At 53.8% G+C, this 21,320-nt stretch overlaps 1 protein-coding gene and 1 pseudogene across 2 annotated transcripts in view; both read right to left on the reverse strand.

Annotated features, from left to right (window-relative positions):
* Nucleotides 1–15,734, reverse strand: part of LRRN2 (leucine rich repeat neuronal 2) — a 61,247-nt gene extending 45,513 nt beyond the window's left edge. The window contains exon 1 of one of the 2 annotated variants that reach the window (XM_031026206.2): nucleotides 15,652–15,734. The gene's annotated coding sequence lies outside the window, so the exon portion shown is untranslated. Of the gene's footprint in view, nucleotides 1–15,085; nucleotides 15,502–15,651 lie in introns of those variants that run through there. The other variant, XM_081825068.1, reaches the window with a different exon arrangement.
* A 4,991-nt stretch (nucleotides 15,735–20,725) lies between these two features.
* On the reverse strand, nucleotides 20,726–21,074 carry LOC102732058 (protein S100-A10 pseudogene; annotated as a pseudogene).
* Nucleotides 21,075–21,320: the final 246 nt, after the last annotated feature.

The raw sequence follows: 21,320 nt of genomic DNA on the forward strand, positions 1-21,320 counted from the left end.
TTGGAGACAGGACTTGAAGTGCAAGGGGAGATGCTCACACGCCAGTCACAAGGTGACCCCAGTGGTGCAGGCTGGGCTAAAGTGGAGACAGGGAGGAGTGGCCGGTCTCCATGCTGTCCGGGGATCAGACAGGCACTGGTGAGGGACTGGACGCAGAGGGGTGAGGGGAAAGCGTGGACACTGACTCCCAGGGTACACAACTGGCTGGAGGAGGGGCCATTCACAAACACAGGTTAGGCTGGAGGGGGACCCAGCAGGGGGCGGAGAAGGCAGTGAGGGGTTTAGGAGGAGAATCATGACTCTGTCTTTAGATATGCTAAGTCTGAGGTTTTTGGAGACATCCAACTGAGTCAACTAGGCGGGTGGATGTAAGGATACGAACTGAGATGAAAAGATGCAGGCTAGAGCCGTACTTCTGGGTGTCACTTGCATGGGGCTGATCACAGAAGCCTTTCATGAGATGGCCTAGGGACAAGTGTCTAGTCGGAAGAGAATGCCTTGAACCAGACAAGACGGAATGCCAACGTTTAGAGTTGGAGAAGGGAAGGATGAGTCAGCAAGATGACTTGGGAGTGAGCAGGGAAGCCAGGAATATGGGACCAGAGAAGCCAAGGGAAACAAAAGTGTCAGAAAAGGAGTGAAAAATGCTTCTGAGAACTAAAATATGCTCCCTGGTGTAGCGATACGGAGAGCTGTTTCGGAAGAGCAATGGGGGAGGAAGCCAGGCCGAAGTGGGGCAGAGGAAGAAGCCGGAGGTGCGGATGTGAGGAGCGCTAGGGTAGTCAACCCTTCCAAGAGACCTGGCTCAGAAGGAGAAAGGACCCAAGGTGCGAGCAGGGAGTGGAGCTGGGCTTGAGGAAGGCTTTTGCTTTTGTTGTTGAAGATGGGAGAAGCTTGAGCACAGTGGGAAGGATGTTCCCGAGGAGACCAGATAGCGGGACCAAGACCAGAGGTTGAGGGAGAAGTGGACTGGGACCAGGAACCTGGCCTCCTCTGCTGGAACAGGAAGGGGGGCGGGGCGAGGACTGGTGCAGAGGCAGGTGTGTGTTGGGTGGGGGAGTTGGTGCGATGAGTTGAGGGGTCCTGCCCAATGACTTGTATTTCTCTGGCAAGTGGGAGGTGAGGTCCTCCACAGAGCATGAGGGCGTAGGTTGAGGTCTGGGGAAGAAGGTAGGAAACAGGCATTGTGGAGAGTCACGAGAGAGACAGCTAGGGGAATGTGGTGGGAACACCAGGCACTCCTGAAGAATAAGGTGGGTTAGTGATGGTGAATTTCTGGAGGTACCTATCTGCCTTCTTTTGTGCCTTTTTCTAAGCAGGTTGAGTTATCTGGATGCAGGTGGAAGGCAGCAGATAGTGATTCATCCAGAACTGGGGCTTTGCCAGACAGGGGCAATAACAAGACAGGGGGTCCAGAGAGTCTGGGACACTGGAGGGGGCGGTTCTTAAAATGATGGGACATGGAACGTATCTGGACTTGGAGAAGGGAAGGCAGAGGAAGGCGATAAGCGGCAAGAGAGGAGAGGGGCTGAGGGGGCCAGTGGGTGGAAGATCCCCATGAGGCCACAGAATGGTTGTTCGGGAGTCACTGGACAAGCAAGCTTGGTGACCAACAGGGGGTGACCAGAAAGCAGGGTGCTCCACCAGGTGATCTTCAGGTGATGGCAGATTTTCAGGTGACTGGCTGAGGCGGGAAGGGCTGATGGTCTAGGGTAGTTAAGAGCAGCCCATGGAGTTGCTGGTCTCAACCAGGACAATGGATGGACTGGGAAAGGAGAGGGTGCCTATGGGCAGATGCAGAAGGCTTCACTGCATGAGGAGAGTGGCTGGTGATGATGGGGGGAGGGGTGTAGCCTGAATTTATGAGATTTGGGAATAATAGTCTCTTAGAGAAATTATATTCTCTTTCACTCTGAAGTACATTCTCCAGAGTGAAAGTTCAGGAAAGAAAATGGGAGGAGTCGTAAGAAGAGGTAATAGATACAGCACAGGGTCAGAAGTTAGGAGATTCACAGGTAGTCCTGACGAGACCAACATGCTGTATGACCTTGGGCAAGTCTTTTCCCCTCCTGGAGTCTCAGATTTCTCATCAATAAAAATAGGTTGGGGGGTACTGGCTAAGCTAGACCTTCCCAAATGATGTCAGGGAGCCACGAATGGGTTCAGGGGTGCTGAGATATTGATCCCCACCCCCACCCCAGCCCTTGGGTCGGAGTCCCCGAGCCATCATCACTGTGTATATGTGCTCTAATGTGAATGAGAAGGTGCGGAAGCGTGGGCCAGACACTCCTCAGGGCCCCCGCCATGTCTGATGTTCCGTTGTGCGCATCTCGGCTGCTTGGTCTTGGAGGGGGCTGTGGGGAGGCTGATGGAAGAACAGACAGACTCCTGCTGCAGGCAGAAGTCCATCTGCTGGCAGAGATGGAAGCCAAGTCTCCCAGCTCCCCCCTGCTCCTCTCGCCTCCCACCCAGCACGAGCCGAGGGAGCTGTGATCTGCTCAGGTGCCCAGGTGGCGGTAGGTGCGTCTGCCCCTCTTCTGTCTGGTGGCTGGGTGGTCCCTGGCGGCCCCCTCAAGCCTCAGCAGTGGCTTATGAAAGTGGAGGAACAGCCACCCACTGGCTCCTTCACCCACTTTCCAGTTCCAAAAACAGACTCACTGTTTCTGAGGAGTCAGGCAGCAGGTCTGTCTGCACAGGACCCAGACAGAGCCTTCACAATGCACACCTTTCTCTTGGGGCTAGCCACTTCTCAGAAATCCACGGATGATCCACTTCTGTGTTTGACCTTGGACCACCCTCCCGACACTACTGGCCCTCCTTGGCCTCCCTCTCCCTCCGTCTCCCATCGGATGTGATATGCTTAGAGAATGTACATGCAGCCTAATTCCACCCTAATCACAAAATATCAGGAAAGACCCAGCACTTGACCCAGTATTTTGTACACAGTAGATACTCAATAAATATTTACTGAATAAATGAAGACTACTTTCAAATACTTAAAAAAGAAAACCCTACCAAGCCCACTGGAATTTTTAAAATTATTGACCACATTGCTCCTATGTATTTGCGTAGATAAAAGATCACTTTTAATATTCTTTAGTATTTATTGGTGCTTACTAGGTGCAAGCATTTTACGAGTATGAGCTGGTTTCCTTTCCACAACATGTGAGATGGGTACATTAACCCCATTTTACAGATCAGCACACCAAGGCTCAAAGACAGGTAGAGAAACACGTCCAAGGTCATAGAGCTGGTAAGCAGTGGCCACAGGATCCTAACCCAGAGGTATCCAACTTTAAAGACGGTGATCTTTGTGGCACATGGGGCCACCTCTTATGGTGCACAAACAGAACAGAATGGAGAAAGTGGGACGCGAAGTGGAGGCAGAGAAGTGCGCAGGAAGGCTCTAGCAACCCAGTCAGAGACTCCCTACTGCCTTAACCTGGGGAGCTGCTTTTGACGTTGGGTAAGTTTTGCTGAAGAAAAGAGCAGAGGGTCAGGCGCTCGCTCATCTCGCCCCCTTTGATTGTTTGGCTGCGTCACCCACTACCTATGCAGTCTGGCATTTCATTCAGTGCTGCCGGGCTTGGTTCTCTGAGCCTGCGAAGGCCAGGGAGCGGCAAGGACTCGTCCTGGCGACAGACCTTCCCTGCTTCCCTCCCCATGAGGCAGAGCGACTGGTGAGCCCAGGGAGCAGGCGGGAGAACGTCAGGAAACACAAGCGCTCTGACCTGCCGGGGATGAACACGGCTGTTGGCCGCCCCCCCACGCTTGCCCGCCTCTGCCTGACAGGTGAGCAGCTGTACTCTACATCTGTCTGTCCATCTGTCTCCCTCTCGGGGCCGGGAGAAAGCTGATGCTCCTGAGAGAGGAGGCCCTGGACCGGAAGCAGCTCCCTTACTCCAGAGATTCATCAGCAGGGACTAGAAAGGGTGGGGCAGGATGAAGAGCATGCCTCTCTCCATCCCAAACCCCAACCCCCTCCCCACCGTGGCCCTCTCGCTGCCCCCCCACCTCCTCACTAGCTCCCCCAGCTCTGCCTGCCAAGCTCTGCAAATTACCACACATGCCAATAAGTCATTAGAAACCAGAACGGCAAATGCGGGGTTGCCATGGAGACCAATACCAGGAGCCGGGAAGCCCTGGGGCTGGCCCCGGGGCTCAGGTGTGCTGTGGGGAGAGCTGGGAGGGCCCACATGCCTGGCAGAGGGGAGAGAAGGTGCTCTGCTCTCAGGGTGCTGATTCCGGGCCTTGGCCCCCCTCCCTAGGCCCGCCCTGCGCCCCTGCGGCCCTGCAGGCAGGTGCTGCGGGAGGGCAGGTGCGAGGGGGCCAGGGGGCCGAGCCCCGCCCTTCATGGAGCTGTGCCTGCACCCTGAGCAGGTGGCTGTGATAAGGCCCAGCTGGGGGTTGGCCCTGGGGCCCTAAGCAGCCTGTGCTGACTGGCCGGGTTTGGAGGAAACTGAGTCAGGGAGGGGCTGCGGGCAGGACCAGCACTCAGGCAACACTCTCCCATCTTCCCCTGGAAACTCACTTTTGCTTCTGCCCCGTGCTTATTGCAAGAACACACACGTAACACTTGTTGAAAACGGATGAGTGGACAAGCGAATGCGTGTAAGCCCCCGAGATTTCTGACAAGACAGGAGCAGCCCCCGCCCGTCTGCTAGCCCAGCGTGGCCTCTGACACAGGCCCTTCTCTCTGCGGCCTCAGTTTCATTATCCGGAAAACACCTGGATCGTGCTTCACACACACACAGTGTATCTCCAACCGAGCTCCCCAGAGCTTCTGTTTGGAGGGGTTCGTCTGCGATTATGGGCCAGGAGGAGGCCGAGGCCGTGGGGTTCCGGTCCCCCAGCTTTCCTCCACTGGCAGCAGCCTTATATTAACCTCCTGTTGCTGCCACGTAGAGCCACAGAATTAGCAGCTTAAAACAACCCATTTGTTGACTTACAGTTCAGATGGCCAGAAGTCCCAAATGGGTCTCACTGGGCTAAAGCCAGAGCGTCAGGCAGGTCTGTGCTCCTCCTGGGGCCTCGGAGGGGAGAATCTGCTTCCTTGCCTTTTCCAGCTTCTAGAGCTGCCCACATTCCTTGGCTCATGGCCCCCTCCATCTTCTCAAGATGGAAGTCTTTTGGCAAGTCTTTTCTCACCTCTCATTGCTCTATCAACGACTTCTGCCTCCCTTTTCCACATTTAAAAGACGCTTGCGATTGACTACATTGGCCCTACCTAGATAATAATTCAGGATAATCTCTTTGTTTGAAGGGCAGCTGATTAGCAACCTTAATTCCACCTGCAACCTTAATACCCTCTTGCCGTATAACGTAACATAGTCACAGGTTCTGGGGATTCGTAGGCGAACGTCTTTGGGAGGCCAGGAATCTGCCTGTTACTGACCTTCCAGAAGCCCTTCTGCTAACATAAACTGCTGACCAACACATATTTTGCACGTTATATGTATTACACACTGTATTACAATCAAGTAAACTAGAGAAAAGATGTTGTTAAGAATGTCAAAAAACTAAGCTTGGGTGGCTCAGTCAGTTAAGAGTCCAACTCTTGATCTCAGCTCAGGTCTTGATCTCACAGTCGTGAGTTCAAGCCCTGTGTTGGGCTCCATGCTGGGTGTGGAGTCTACTTAAAAAAAATAAATAAATAAAATAAAATTCAAAAGGAAGAGAGAATATATTTACAGCGCTGGGCTGTATTTATTGATACCGTAAGTTTATGTCATTTGTTTATAAGATGAATCATCTGTCAGTACCTATTTCGATACTGTCTTACAGGATACAAAGCACCGGAGGTGTTAAACGTGTTACTAACGCTGGACATCAAAAATGAGAACGATATGACAAAGAAATTCATATTTATTTACAAAACAGTTTTTCCGATATATTTTTGAAAAACATCCACGTGTAAGCGGACCTGCACAGTTCAAATCTGTGCTGTTCGAGGGTCAGCTGTATACTTTGTTTTGAAAACAAAAACGAAAACGGATCCATTTCTAGAAATGTTTGAAAGCCACATGACCAGAGGACTCTCGGTTGCCACCGGTCTTAAGGTACTATGACCTGGATGCCTTCTTTCCTCCCTGGGGGATCCTTGCGAGGAAATCCGGAGGAACTCTGCGGACTGCCCCTGGAGTATGAATGTTGGCAGGCTTGGGCTGTCCCGATGGGGTGTGCAGAGAGATGGGTCTCTATGTCCACCAGGAAAGGGGGACCCAGGGAGGACAGCAGGAGGGATGTTTTGGGGAACCCACCTGTCTTGGCTCTCTCCTCAGCATTCCGTAAGCACCCCTATATTCAGACTCCTCTGCCGTCATCTGTTCTTATTTTTATTTCCAGGGAAGGTCAGATGGAACTGTGTATGCAGTGTACAATCTCTCCCATCAGACTGAAAGTTCCCTGAGGCCATGACCTTGTTCTTTGTTGCCCATTACTCACCCACATCGCTGGGCACTGCACCTGGTGCAGAAGGGATACTGATTTCATAGTCATAAAGTGGAGAGCGCATCCTTCCTTCCCCTACTCTGACCTCTAATACTGTCTGTCCTCTTCCTGGATTTATCCAGAGGAGTCCCCAGATTATTTATAACAAACTCGGGAAACCAGTACCCAAGTTCAGAAAGCACAGGTCTTAGAATCTTCCTGCTAGCACCTTTTGAGGCCTGTAATGATCAACTCTAGCATTGCAGGTGGGGCAGGCCCTGACTTGCCCCTGGGGGGCACAGTGGGCTCTGTTCCTCCTCGCATTCAGCATGGCCTCTGTTCTTACCTCTGCAAGACACCCCCTGCTGACCTCCCAGGGCCCAGTACAGCGAAACAAAACTCTTACAAGAAAGGTGCGCCGGGTATTAATCACAGCCCTGGTGTTTTAAGATTTTATGCAAATTCCTCGCCCTCTCTCAGCCTTATTTTTACCCTTGGTATAAGCCGACAGCTCATTCTCATCGCTCCCTCTGTCAAATGTCTCAGGGGATGCTGGAAAAGAAATGTGATGTGGTGGGGAAAGCTGTTCTTTGCAGGAGCGGCCCTGGGGACATGGAGGAGAAAAGGAACTCACATTTATTGAGCTTCTACTTTGTAGCAGGCACTTTACACAGATTAGCTCCTTTAATGTGGTGCCTGAGAACCAGGGTTCTGGCGTCGGAAAGGTTTGGGGCTGAATCCCAGCTCTGCCACTTGCTGGCTGTGTGGCCTCTGGCAAGTTACTTAATGCTTCCCAGCGTGGTTTCCTCAACGGAAAAATGGGGGGAAATCATATCTACTTCACAGTGTTCTGTGGATTAAATGAGATAAATGAGGTAAAGCTTTCGGCACATCCCAAGCACTCACCGATTTTAGCTCTTGGTATTAACCACCCCATGAAGTGGGCACTATTAACCCAGATGTATAGATGAGGAAACGGAGGCTCAGAGAGGTTAGGTCAAATGCCCAAGGGCCTGTGGTGAGGGAAGGGGCTCTAACCCAGCTCTGATTCTGGTCCCTCTGTCTGTGAGCCATAAGGACAGCTTCGGGCTTAGGCCTGTGTCTTCCAAAGATTGTGCCAGGAGCCTCTGGGGTAGAGCTGCTGGGCTCTCCTTTCTCAGGCTGCCCACGGCCCAGAGGAGGGGGAGAAGGCTGTTGAGCAGACGGCTTGGTCCCGCGGCCAGGGCAGGGAGGGTCCGCCTGTGGCCCCGGTGGGCCAGGGCACTATCAAGGGGTCCCACTCCATTCCAGAGCGATCTCTCTCCAAGTAACTGGAGTGAGCCCAAACCGCCAAGCCCCAGGCAGCCTCTCTCCGGGGCCAGGACAGACTCACACGGCGGCCTCCCCACCCCCATAGGGGCATGTTTGCTCCTTTCGGCACAATTTTATTTCCAGTTCACTCTAAGTGAAACTAACTGGAATGGCCTACGAGTAACCTACCCAACAGGAGCTCAGGCGGTGAGGGGAAGGGCGACAAGAAGCTGGCTGCAGACAGGGTGGAAAAAGGGAGCTCATGGGAATTAGAGAGAACCAGCTGGGGGGGATGGGGCAGGATGGGAGGGGGAGGGGGGAGGCTGGTGGACGGCAGCAGACCAGGAGAGTGCAGATATAGGAAAACAACTGGAGAGCTGGAAACAGGGCCTTCTCAAAGCAAGAGGGCTTCACAGGACAGAGATGGCTGGCTCTCCAGAGGAGAGGGCAAGAGCACAGGAACATGGTTTTCGTCCTCTGAAGGGCTGCTCTCCCGTCCCAGGATGCTGGGGTAAGGACTGTACCAGCGACTGAGGGCCTGCCCTTGGGCCTTCCTCCCATGCATGCCCCCGTCTCGGTCACCCTTCTCCCCCTCCCACTCCCCAAGCTGGAAGTTGCCCACGGGAGAGCCCTCCCCTCTGCAGAGCCACACTGCACCCCCTTTCCCAGGCCCAAGTCAGACGCACCTCCTCAAGGAAGCGTTCCTATATACTCCCACACAGAGCTCGCAGTTCTGATAACATTTATAGTCTAAATCACACAGTTTAGCACTTGGTTTTAAGTAACTGTCTGGTATTATTCCCTCGTCATTGCTTGTGAGTGTAAGTTTTGCCTCCCCAACTGACTGGTGGGTTTCCTTACCAGTAAAGATCGTGTCTTATGCTTCTTTACATTCTCCCCCCACCCTGCCTGGGAGACAGTCCCCGTGGAAAGGGGACTGAGTGGGTAAGGACTGATGGACCCCATTGGCTTCGATGGCTGGAGAAGGTCCTGACTAGCCACCCAGGGAAATACTGAAATGGACAGAGGAAACCTCAAATTTTAAAGGGTCGGGTCCTGTCACCCTTGCCCTAATCCCTGCAATGCCTCCCCATCTGGCTCTGAGGAAAACTCTTCACTCCAACTCCAGGGCTCTCCAAGCTCTGGCCTCCTAATGTCCCTCAAACCCACCAGACACAGCCCCGCCTCTGAGCCCCTGCACCTGCTGCTCCCTCTGCCTGGTGCACCTTCCCATCTCTCCACCACTTCATCTTTACTCACGAGTCATCTTCTCAGCAAGGCCTCCCCAGGCCATCCTGTGCAGAATTACAAACTCTCCTCTTCCTACCACAGACTGTCCCACTGCCCCCGCCTTGCTTTATTTTTTTTCCAGCACTTGCCATTCTCAAACGTACTATTCATTTCACTGTATTCCCCAGACCATCAAGTCTAAGCTCCTCAAGAGCGGAGATCTCTGGGTGCTCACTGTTTTCTGTGCCCCCAGGGCCTGGCACAGATGCTTAATAAATACTTGCTGAGTGAAGAGATCCCAGGCCCACGCTGTGTCTGAGATGGCTCAGAGATGGGTCATGGACAGGAACATTCTGGAAGTCCCTTCTAGAAATGGGATTCCAGGATTCCACTCCTGGACCAACTTGGGGGAAGCACCTTCCTAAGTTCAGAGGCCTGGAGCTGTGTGAGCCCCAGCTACCTTCATCCCACTGGGAGGTCTGTCCAAAAGTAGAAGGGGGGAACTTTCAGGCAAGGGCAAGTGTCAAGCCCCCCCCCCCCATACACAGCTTTTTAGTTTCTAGCTTGCCCAGCAGCTGCCCCTCTGTGCTCGCTCCCTCCCCTGGATGTCGCACCTTTGCCCTCCCAGGCCAAAGACAGACACTTCATCCCCTGCCTTTGAATGTTCATTTTGAGAACACTTTATAGAGGAACATAACCTTTTCTGCCTTTCTTCTCTCCTCCTCCTTTGTCTCTAAAAAGACAGGGTCAGGTAAGACAGACCCACTTTTCCTGGGGACCCATGCTGGCTGTCTAACTCTGCTGCCCCTTCTTGCATATGTTTTTTTCCTGGATGATCCACCTTGTGACATGCTTGTAAATGTGAAGGATTGTACTTGTTCCTCCCAAGACACACAAGCCTTCCCACTGACGGCACTAATTCCAAACCATCCCCACCTAATCTGCCTAATCTGGGCTCTGTGCCCCATCCTCATGTCTCCTAGCAGTCACCTTCATATTGGTTCCCACTACTGTGGCTGTGGGGACTGGCTCTTAGGTCCCCCTTCTCCAAGGCCCCTGGCTCCCTGCGGCCCCAGAGGCACCGAGCTGAAACAGAAGGAAGCAATGTTGGCTCTCGAAGAACTGTGACCTACAGGGGCAAGAAGAGGGGAAACCCTCTCTGAAGGTCCCCCAAAGGGGACAGGCCGTTCCCAGCTTGGACAAGACTTGGGAACTTTTCAGAACTTTGGGGAATGGGCAGGATGCTCCCAGAGAATGTTCCAGGAGGTCCAAGGGGCACTGGATTCTGGGAGTGGTGCAGGAGCCTTCGGGTCAGAGAGAATATTAACTCCTCTGTTTTTTTTTTTTCCAGCTGCACTCCTTGAGCAAGTTACTGAACGTGAGTCTTGGTTTCCTTGTGTTTAAATTCGAGATAATAAAAGTACCTACCCAATAGGGGTGTTTTGGAGGATTTAATGTGCTAACGTACGTAAAGCACTTGGCATAGCGCCTGGCACATAGTAAGTGCTCAGTAAATGCCCGCGGCTATCGTGAGTGCCATTTCAGTGTGAGAGGTGAAGGCTGAGACACAGCTGTTGCCCCAGGAACCCCCTGCCTCCTCTTCAACGCGGGACCCACTTCAAGTCCATCAAATGCTGATCAGCAGGGAAGGAGTGGGGGGAAGAAATGTACAAAGAGAAACTGAGTTCTAAACCAAACCTGGTTCTGCTCACCTCCTAAAAGGCAGCTCCCTCAGCCCATGTGAACATCTGAGAGGCCATGGTCACGAGACCAGTCCCAGCAGGGATGCACCAGATCCCTTGCCCAAAGGCCAACAGTGTTAGGCTGAAAAGTGTGGGGATGTTCTGGGCAACCTGCCAGCCCCACTGGAAGCTCAGCTCTGAGCGCTGGAGACAAAGAGGCCAAGGTGGGACATGTCCCAGGTGTTCCTGAGATCCACAGACGGCGACACACATACAGCGCAGCATCCACGACTCTGGGGCCCCAGACCCCCCTCGGCACCACGGTCCCCAGACCCACCATCTGTGCCCGGCTGACTCCTTTTCAAGCCTTGCCCCAAATGTCACGTCCTTTGAGAACCATTTCCTAACCTGCAGACGGAGCCAGTCACCTCTCTATCAGCACATCCCTGTACCCTGTATTATGGTACTTGCTTCACTGTTGTAAGACTGACCCCCCACTTAATGATAATGGTAGTCACACAGCATTTACTATGCCAGCCACTGTTCCGAGCTCGCTACATGTATTCACTCATTTAATCATCATAACGACTCTCTGAAGTAGGTACTACGATTATCCCGTTTAGATACAACGAAACCGAGGCGCAGAGAGGTTAGGTGACATATCCAATGTCACTCAGCTAGAAGTGGAGCTCCACGCAGGTTGAGCCTGGATTTGAACCCTCGCGGTGTGGCTCCAGACTCTACACTCTTACCGTGAACTCCTGGAAGGCAGGGGCAACATCTGATGAGTCTCTGTCCCTAGCACCTAGCACGGGGCTGTGCACACAGTACGTGCTTAGAAGAGATGGGCTGACTGCAGAAGCCAGTGCCTGTTTAAGGCTAACTTGGTGACTATTCCAGCCTCTGAGCAGCAGGACGGAGAAACCAAGCTTCTCAGGGAAGTAGAAGATAAAAGCGCCCTTCTTACTCGCTCTCTTAGCGATCCCACCACACACCTTGTCTGCCCTGTCTGCTTCTGTCTTGTCCCTTGCCTTCTGTTTTTGTTGTTTCCCAGTTTATCTTCTGCCTTTGTGCTCCTCCCCTTTTGTTCCTTGATCACTCTCCCCCTTTCCTGCCCCATCCAGCCCCGGCCCATTGTCCTTTCCGGTAGCTCTTGCGTGCTTCAAAGCCTCCCTCCTACCCCCACTCTTGGCCTTGGAGCTTTTATAGCGTCCAGGCTTGCCCAAGGAGGCTGAGAACACCAATGATATTTACTGGCCATGGACCAAGCTCCTACAGCCTGACCCTGAATGAAAACAGCAATTTCCCATCAATTCTACCTGGATGCAGAGTGGGGGTGTTGGTGGGGGGTGGTTGCCCGCCTACGGCTTGTCACCAATCTGTGTGGGATGAGGAAGATCCGCTGCCCTTCCCGCCTCCCCTCTCAGGGTCCCAACTCCTCCAAGAAGCCCTCCCCGAGCACTTGAGAAAACTTACTCATGCCATGAATCTGAATGCAGCAGATCCTTATATATTCTAATACTCTGAGGAGAAGAGGCACGCTTCTGAAAAAGGCGGTTACAGTGTAACTTGGGACGGCTGTGCGAGAAAGGAACTGCAGACAATTAGTGATTTCAAAACAGAGACCTGCGTGACCTGGGACAAGTAGTTCATGCTCTGTGGTCCTCAGTATCCTAGCTATGAGGAAGGGGATGATAATCTGGACCTTAGATTGTCAGGAGCATCGAATAGGATATTTTTTGTAAAGCTCCTGACAGACTGGTCCTTAGTAGGTGCTAAATAACACATTTGTTTCTTTCTCCGTTCTCTGTCTAAAACACTGGCTGTCTGCTCCACCTCTCAGATAAGTGGAGAGATATGAACAGTCCAGCCTTTCAGATCAGAAATGTCTTAAGGACAGGATGACTCTGGGTCTGTAAGCTCTGTGGTAAGTGGTATGCTGTAAGAAGCTAAGCCTGTCCTGCTAGAGGTCACTCGCTGTGATGATGATGACGACAATTCACTAGGATTGTTCATACTACCCTCCCCCGCCCCCAAGCAGTGGGTCTTTGAAAGAGCCTGGTGGGCGCAGAACTAATCAGCTGGGAAGTCCAAATACAAGTTCAGTTCTGCCCTGAGACATGGAGGTTTGTTTAATTGCTATATCCTCAGCTCTTAAAATAGTACCAGGCACATAGTAGGTGCTCAATAAATTGGGAATGATTTTTTTTATTTTTAAAGCAATGGACTTTCTTTCAAATAAAAAGATGGATAGGGGTGGGCTAGGAGGGGTAAATGGCAGGGGACAGGGGGCATGCCAGGGAAATGTCGCTGCCAGGCCCACCAGCCCAGGCTCCTCCTCTGCAAAGGGGATACAGCAAAGCCAACAGTGTGTGTGTCCCCACCTTCAGGATGTTCGGGAACCGAGTGCACATGCCTGGCTTGTGGTTTATGCTGCAGTTTTCAGGAGAGAAGGGGGGCAAAGATGGAGACAGAGATCAGGAAGGGAGGGAGGGAGAGGTCTTGGAGAGCAGTGTGAGGGAAAGGGAAACAAGGAGATGCCTGTGGAAGAAAGAGAGTGAGGGGTGGAGAGAAAGAGGAAGAAGGAGGGAGGCACAGGGAGAAAAGAACGGAAGCGGGGAGCAATTGTGGACAGTTACAGAGGAAAGCTGCTGTCTCAGCTTGCCGGGGAATTCATCTCAGTAGACCCGTGAGTTCCCACTGCCTCTGCTGCCTCCTTGGGGTTAGTCAGGCTGTGCCAGGGGGACGGTGTGCATCTGGGGGTGCTCCTGGATACCAGGTGTCCACCAGGCCCCGGGCAGGTCTCAATCCCTGAAGTACTGTGCCCTTAATTCCATCCCTGCCAGAGAATGAGGCCCCATCCAGGTCCAGAGGGACCCCCTAGGCAGGAAGGAGGACACTCAGGGTGAACCAGCCCAGGGGGAGGGAGAAGGGCCTGGAAGGCTCAGACCCCTAGCTGTGCCCTTCTCTTTCCTCCCTCTCCACACAAGGGCACCTGGCCAGCCGGGAAAGTGGGTCAGGCCACCTACATCTGACTTTTTTTCTGATAACAACAGGCAAGGGGAGGTTGTCTCAATGCCCTAATCACAGCCCTTGCCCATCCCATGCCCAGTGATCTTTGTTGGTGGGACCTTTAAGCAGTGGGCAGTGGGAACCAATCCTGGCCTTCTCACTCAGGAAGAAGACACGCGGCCAGAGCCCATCCCAGGCTGGTGGGGAGGAGGGAGTCTGCTGTTGGCCTGGGTACGTGGAAAGACACAAATCTCAATGATGGTGACCAAGCTGGGGGCGGGGGGAGCTGTCTCTACTACCCTGACCCCGGGAGGCTGTTTTCTCTACCACCCCACCACCTGGGGTCTTCAAACTGCGCACTGACCCGTCCATCTCTGGCAACTGAATGCTGTGCCCAGCCCACCCCTTCCCGACCCTGCCGTCGCCCAATTAGAAGCTGCGTTGGCTCCAACAGATGGGAGCTGCGGCAGGCTGAGGAACAGAGCACAAAGCCCAGCTGACATTTTCCTTCCTGTTCTTTCCGCGGGGGAGGAAGAACAGGGACGGGGTGTGTGTGTGTGTGTGTGTGTGCGCGCACAGCAACACCCCTAGGGCCCACCCCCAGTGCCCAGGTCTCCTGCACCTCTTTAGCTTCTCAGCTCAGCCCTAAATGGAGGTCAGTTCGCCCTCACACCCGCCGGTTCCTCGCTGGCTGGGCAGCCAGAGCCTGCGCCGCCCTTCGCCTGCAGGACAGACGGACCACCTGTGGCTGGCCAACCCCTCCTGTCTCCTGGGTGCCGCGGTGGGCCTTGACCTGTCCTTCCGAAGCCGCTTGCCACTCCCAGAGCCCCCAGGCTGGGCCCAAGGCCGGCCCATCCCCCACCCCAAATGTCCCATCTCAGGCTGCGGACAGACCCCTACCGGCCCGGGAGAAGCCTGGTTCCTGGTTCCAGATACTTCGGACAGACACCAAGGCCACCTTGTCCCTCCGCACGGACACCTGAGCTCCAAGCAAGGGGAGGTCCCCGCGGCCCCGGAGAGCTTCCACCCCGCCAGTCCGCCCCTGTCCCGCCTTCCCTATCCCCTCGGCCACCTCTCGGCTCCCCGACATCTCCGGGCGCCGCTCTACCCAGCAACAGTTTGGGGCGGCTCGGGCCTCCCCGGGGGGATTAAGGCCCAGCCGCCCCCTCCCCTGCCGCCTCCGGTGCTGCCCACGCGGTCGGCCGCCTTCTTTACCTTCTCCCGCCCTGCCTCCGTCAGCCCCGGCGGCCGCCTCCCTCCCGGAGTCCACGGCTCCCGGGGCCGGCGTCCCCGCGGCCGCCCGCGGCCCGCCCCTCCCCCAGCCCCCGGCCGGCCCGGCGGGGGGGAAACCCGGCGGCGGGGACCCCGAGCCCAGCCGCTCCCGCCGCCACGCCGACGGCCCCCCACGCCTCCCGGGGCTCAGCCCGGGGCCGCACACTCACCCGCGGGCGCCGTCCGGGCTCCCGGGGCCGCCGTCCGCCGCTCGGCTCCGGCTTCGGCCCGGGGCTGGGCTGGGGGAGGCCGGGGCGCACCCTCCCTTCGCGCCGCCGCCGCCCGCGCAGGCCGGGCAGGGTCGCGGGCGCCTTCCCCGCCGCCGAGTTGTCCGGGCAGCGGTCCTGGGCCCCGGCCGGGCGAGCGCGGCCGCAGAATCGCCGTCCTCGCCGCCCCCGCCCGCGCCCGCGCCGTCCGCGCCCCGGGCTCCGCGCCGCCCTGCGCGTCGTGGCCGGAGGCTGGCGGGCGACAGCCGGGCGCTCCCTCCGCGCGGCGCGGCCGCAAGTGCACCGAGCAGGCCCTCGCGCGCCCCGCGCCCCTCCGCGCGCCCCTCCTCCCGGCTTCGCGCCCAACCTGCCCGCCCGCTTCGCCGCCGCTCTCCCAACCTCCGCGCCCCGCTCCGGTCGCCTCCTCCCCGCCTGCATGCCACGCCACCGCCCCCCCCCCACTCCGGTCCCGCTGCCAGTTTAACTCCTCAGTGGCCGGAGGCCCCCCTCTCCCTAACGCGCACACGCACCCCGGAGGGAGGAGTTGGGTGCGGCCGACGCTAAGGCTGGAGTCGCTGGGGCGGGGGGTGGTCCTGTGCCTTTGGACGCCGGGCTTGGCTGAAAGAAGGGGGCACGGAGCCCAGATCTGAGGGGAAAGGGGATGGCCCTTCTGATACTGCCTCAGCCTCTTGCAAAGGCCAGGAGGACAGAGGGGGAAATTCAGCAGCTTTTAGAGGACAGGTCGTCTCGCAGGCATAGCGTGCTCGGAAGAGCACATTTTTGCCACCCTCCCAAGTTAACAGCGGACTGAGGAATACAATGAATGGGTTGGAACTTGTTCCCGGGCACAGGCACCTCTCATCCTCAAGAATGAAGTGGAATACCCACCCCATCCCCCACCAGTTCTCATGCCCTTCCAGCATTGCCCCCTGAGCTGGCAGCTCTGGCATTCTGGAAGGTCCCATCATGACCCTAAGTGCAGGATGGCAACCTACATAGGTGTTAGGCAGGAACTGGCAAGTCCGCTCAGGGGCTTGGCTTTGGGGGATGCCCGTTCTGCTGGCTGTGCTATGAACATTGGGAAAGGAGAGCAGGAGCTGATCCGTGCTGGGCGGCGGGGGGGGGGGGGGGGCGGCGGCTGTGCCGGGCTATTGCCCGGTGCCTTAGAAAAGCTGGGTCACTATTACTGACTGGGGCTTCGTAGAGTGAGTCTTCTGCGGGAAGCAACTGCTTGAGGCCCTTGCATTGGGGGTGGGGGGCCTTCAGCCTGGATCACTCAGAATGCACACAAGCTCAGCTCCATGATAGGCCACACCCCGCGGATGGGTTTTGAGCAGAGCCCGAAATACCAACCACCGGGGAGTGGGCGAGGGGGAGCCCAAGGTACTGGGAGTCCTGCCGGGAGTGGCATCCATCCAGTCTGTCTTCCTTCTTTCGGGGCTTGAGCTCAACGCCTCCTGTGAGCTGAGCTCGGGACAGAACACTGACGGAGCTTTCTGGTTCTGTCTTTTCCAAGGGCACAGCCAATGGTAACGCCGTGCCTGGAGGCTTTTATAAAGTCAGCTTGAAATTCTGTGTGTTCTGTGTGCACAGAGGGGGTTCTCACTTTCGTCTAGCCAATAAGCAGGTATTAAGTTCCCATTGTACCTCCTAAACCCCCACCCCACCCTCCCACCCTCCACCCCTGCCGTGGGGCATAATGGTCTCAAGGAGCTTAGGAGGATGAGTTGGAGGCATATGAAACAAATTTTAACATTTCGAGGGAATGGAAGTGCCATAGAAATACAGAATGAAAAAGCCATTATTGGCTAGGGTTTATTCATGGAAGGTTTTATGGAGGAGTTGAGATTCAAGCTGAGTCCAGATGGTAGGATAGGATTTGAAGTGACAGAGAAAACAGGGACCAGCAAAGGCAGGAAAGTGGAGACAAGCAGAGTAGAATGGCTTGTGTGGAGGCTAGGGGGCAGGAGGAAATGTATAGAGCTACCAGTAGATGCCAGGCCTTTTCACGTATTTCTCTTATTTTCCCTTCTGAGTTGGTTCTCACCCCATTTCACAGACAGGAGCATGGAGGCTCAGAGAGTTTAAGATCTACAGGCAGAATTTGAACCCTCTTCTAGAAACACACGGTGCCCCTGCTATAACACTATATTGGAGATGTGCATGCAGAGTGAGGGCAGCTGGTGAGCCTGAATTGCCAGGCTGAGCAGTTCAGCTATGGCCCAGAGCACAAGAGATTTGGGGTAAAAGAGGCAGGAAGGTGGGAGACCAGAGAGGAGGCTGTGGTAGGAGTGATGGGGAGCGAGCATGGACAGTAAATGCCGTGGGCCTTTGTCAGGAAGACCCGGCAGAGCTCTAACACCGACTAATTGAATGAAAGAGGTCAAAACTTGCCTCCAGGCTTTTGAGCATGAGTGTTTGGGTCCTGCGTCAATTCAGTGGCGCCACCTCGTCCTCCTAAGGTCAGTGTATTCACAGACTGATCCTGAGAAGGAGGAGAGGTTACCAGTCCTTTATCTCTCAATGACCTGAGCGTTCAATCCAGCGCCCGCCCCCCGCGATATCTGTGCATGCTGCCATGCGTGTCTCAGCTCCTGACCAGACCGTGCGCCTCGGGCGGACTGAGACCGTTCTGCACAGCATCAGGTCAAGACTAGTACCTTACAGCAGATGCTCAATAACCAATTGCTGAAGAATAGATGGGGCAAAAGCACGTAAAGTTTGCCAAGTGGCTGGGTCCTAAGTCACAGATCCTGCAAGACACACAGTGGGTAAGGGATAAGGGAATCATTCCCTGTGGGGAGAGAAGGAGGCAATGTTCTCTTGAGCTGACTCTAAATTTCACATAACCCAATGGGACGGAGCAAAGAGCGTAGGTTTTCGAGCCAGAGGTTTGAAACTATTTATCACTATTTATCAACTTTGTGTGGCTTCAGGAAAAGTGCTTAACTTCTCTGAGCTCTAATTCTTTCCTATGTAAAAATATTAATTCAAGGGGTAGCAGTTAATACTTGGTGAGTACCAACATGGAAGGCATGATGCTAAGCACATTTATGCATCAGCTCATTGACAAGTCCACCAACCCTAGGACTCTGGAGGTAGGGGGAGAAACGTTTCACATTTACATAACTTGTAATAATAGAGCTGAGATCTAAACCCAGGGCTATCTGATGGCCGAGTCTAAGCCCTAACTGCCACCTAGCAACACTTCTTCAAGATGAGGGTAGTAACAAGGGTATTCATTCATACTCACAGGACTGTTGCAGGATGTAATGGGTTGTGCACGTCTGGCAGCGAGCATCGTGTCTGGCACATAGCACACCTCAATAAATAAATGGGAGTCTCTCTCTCTCTCTCAACCTGGCTCTCATGGCGGCCACTCCGAGCCAGGTACTTTGCTGGGAAAAGATGGGGACTCAGTTCAGTCTTTTGGAAGCTCTTAGGTAATTACCAGAGGACTTAATGGCCCTGTTACTGACCTTTTGCACTGTAAGTTTAATCTCTAGGCTTAGCCATGCCTAACTCCCTGCCAGGAAGGTGGGGACGCTGTGACACCCAGAGGGTCTGTGGAGAGAGATGCTGAGTACACGCCCCTACGAGTGATCCCCCTCAGTGCACTTAAAGCAGGGGTCAGACACCAAGCTAGTAGGCATGTTGCCATGCTGTTTGTGTGGTGGGGCAGTGAGGAGAGGGGGGCTCCTCCCGGAATCTGGCAGATGAGCCGAATCAGGGAAGGAAGGCTGGGGGTGTGGTGGCGCCTCCTTCTGTGGGCCTTCCACTGCTGAAGACAGCCTTTGCCCAGCCCCCACCTCCGGAGGCCCTGGATGGGGCCTTTGGAGTCCCCGGGGACTGTTGCACCACCAGCGCTCTAGGTAGGTAGAGAGTGCGGCTCAGAGCGGTGGTCCCCAGGCTTAAGCTTCACCTAGAGCACGTGTACAAATTCCGGCCCCGCTGGTCTTCCTGAGAGCCAGATTCTGCAGTTCTCGGAATCTGCATTTTGGCACACTCGCCAGGTGATTCTGATTCAGGTCAGTAGATGAACCCTGTTTTGAGACACGCTGACCCAAGGTGCCCATCGCTCTCTGACTGCTCCCTGCTTGGGCTCAGCGAGTACAGAGCCCTGTTCTGACTACTGGGAAACAGTGAAAGGTGAACGCACTACCGGAAGTGGGTTCGTGGGAAAGTTGATGAAGCTTAAACTTTAGGGTTGCTCACTTGTGGGATGAGGGGAGAAAGCTGGAAAGTTGTAGGGTGTTCTCGGTGGGGAGGGGAGGCCATTTTGCAAATAGGAAGCATTTTTATGTAAGCATTTCTGGTCAGCTGAAAGAAGAGACATTAGAAGAAAGGGATCTGGGTTTCTAAACCTTGTGTACATTGCTGTGATCTCTCTAGTTCTGAAGAAATATCACCATTGGATTGAATTTTGTATTGGTTCTTTTTCTTGAGAGACCCCCATGAAACCTGGCTCTTCCCTGGCCCCTGCCTTCAGGGAGCTCCCAGGATTCACAGATACCCTTGGAACACAGAGAACCAGAAGGGCAGGAGGACATTGCAGATGGCAGAGCTGTGTGGAGTCCTCAGATTCCTGGAAAAGGCACTGCAGGTAAAAATGACGGAGGTTGAATCTGTTTTTGCCCAGGAACAATGTGATAATGGAAATTACATTCCTCACCAAGGTCCTGGTGCCCAACTTTTTATAGGAATAAGTATACATACCATAAACACCACATTTAATCAACTGTAAATGATACACTTGTGCTCTGTTAAATTGAATCTGAGTATACAAAACAGCTAAATCGGGCAATATGGTGACCAAATCCCATTCTGTTTAATTTAATGTATTCAAAAGATTCCCAGGAGAACTGCCATTTTGGGGGGTGCAAGAGGGAGTGGTGGAGAGGATCAGAGAGACTCCCCCTTCCCTCCATATGAAATCTGTATAGGCAAGAGGGAGACTCTCAGAGGTCCGAAGCTGGGGGACAAGGTTTCGTACCCCATGGCACATCTGAAAAGAAACCAACTAGGCAGCATCATTTGTGAGTACACCTGGCTGATTCTGATGTGCACGTCTGTAAGTCGAGCGCTGCCTACACACACACCAGGAATGGGGGACATTTAAGAGGGCTTGGGGTGCTTGACATTGGATGAGGCTGATCTGGAATGATCTTCCTGGAGGAATACATTTGTGAGAAGACACTTGAAGGCAGGCGTGCAAAAATGGTTAGGTTTCCTGAGAGATTAGCATGAGGGATGCGCAGGACATATTCATTTGATTTTTGACCCACCTCATTGTAACCCACAGTCTGTCAAAAAGACTTTGTGCTAAGTGTTCATTTCCCACCTCGCATCTTCTCCAATATTTTTCAAATTGCGGGTGGAGACCCAGGAGCAGGTTACAATAAGAACTTGTTTTTAAAAATGAAATAGAATAGGAAACAACATACTTCATTAGTACTTTCGTTCAGTGTCATGTAAACATATGTGTGTACTGAGTCACGGTGTTCAGTGTGTTTCTTACCATGGGTCTTTTTTTTTTTTTTTTTTTTGAGGAACTAAAAAAGGAATTTGTTTATTGAGGCGGGCAGGGGTGTTGCTCAATGTTGCCTATTTCTTTCCCTTCTGCTTCATGTGTATTACAAAACAGTCATTGCATGCGATGGTGAGCCCAGCGATTAGCGAGAAGAAGCTCTAGAAGCCCACTTTGCCATCTCGACACTGGTCTAGGTCCTTCATTATTTTGTCCACGACCCCCAGAGGGTCCTTTTGATTTTCCAAAGATCCAGGGAACCCCTTTTCCATGAGTACTCTCAGGTCGTCCTTTGTTAAGTAGCCTTTATCCCCAGCAAACTTGTGAAACGTGAACATCATGGTTTCCATGGTGTGTTCCATTTGAGATGGCATTTTGGTGAGGTCTGTTGAAACCTTGGCCCAAGGCACGGCGGGGATGATTGGCTGGCTGGGACACACCTTACCATGGGCCTTTATCAAACTTTGGTTATTTATTCCCAAAGCCTGCAAATAAGATACACATGGGGTATCTCACATGTTAAGAATAAAGTATTTACTCAAATCCAGCCTTTTTACTTGGCATTACTTTTGTTGCTTGTCTTCTTTTCCAATCAGACTCTATTCATTTCTGAACATTGCATTTCAGAAGTGGTTCACAGGGCAAAGAAACTGGGACTCCATGTATCCGGAT

Source organism: Leptonychotes weddellii, chromosome 6 (assembly GCF_054177405.1).
Source record: "Leptonychotes weddellii isolate Sample4059 chromosome 6, ASM5417740v2, whole genome shotgun sequence".
NCBI lineage: Eukaryota > Metazoa > Chordata > Mammalia > Carnivora > Phocidae > Leptonychotes > Leptonychotes weddellii.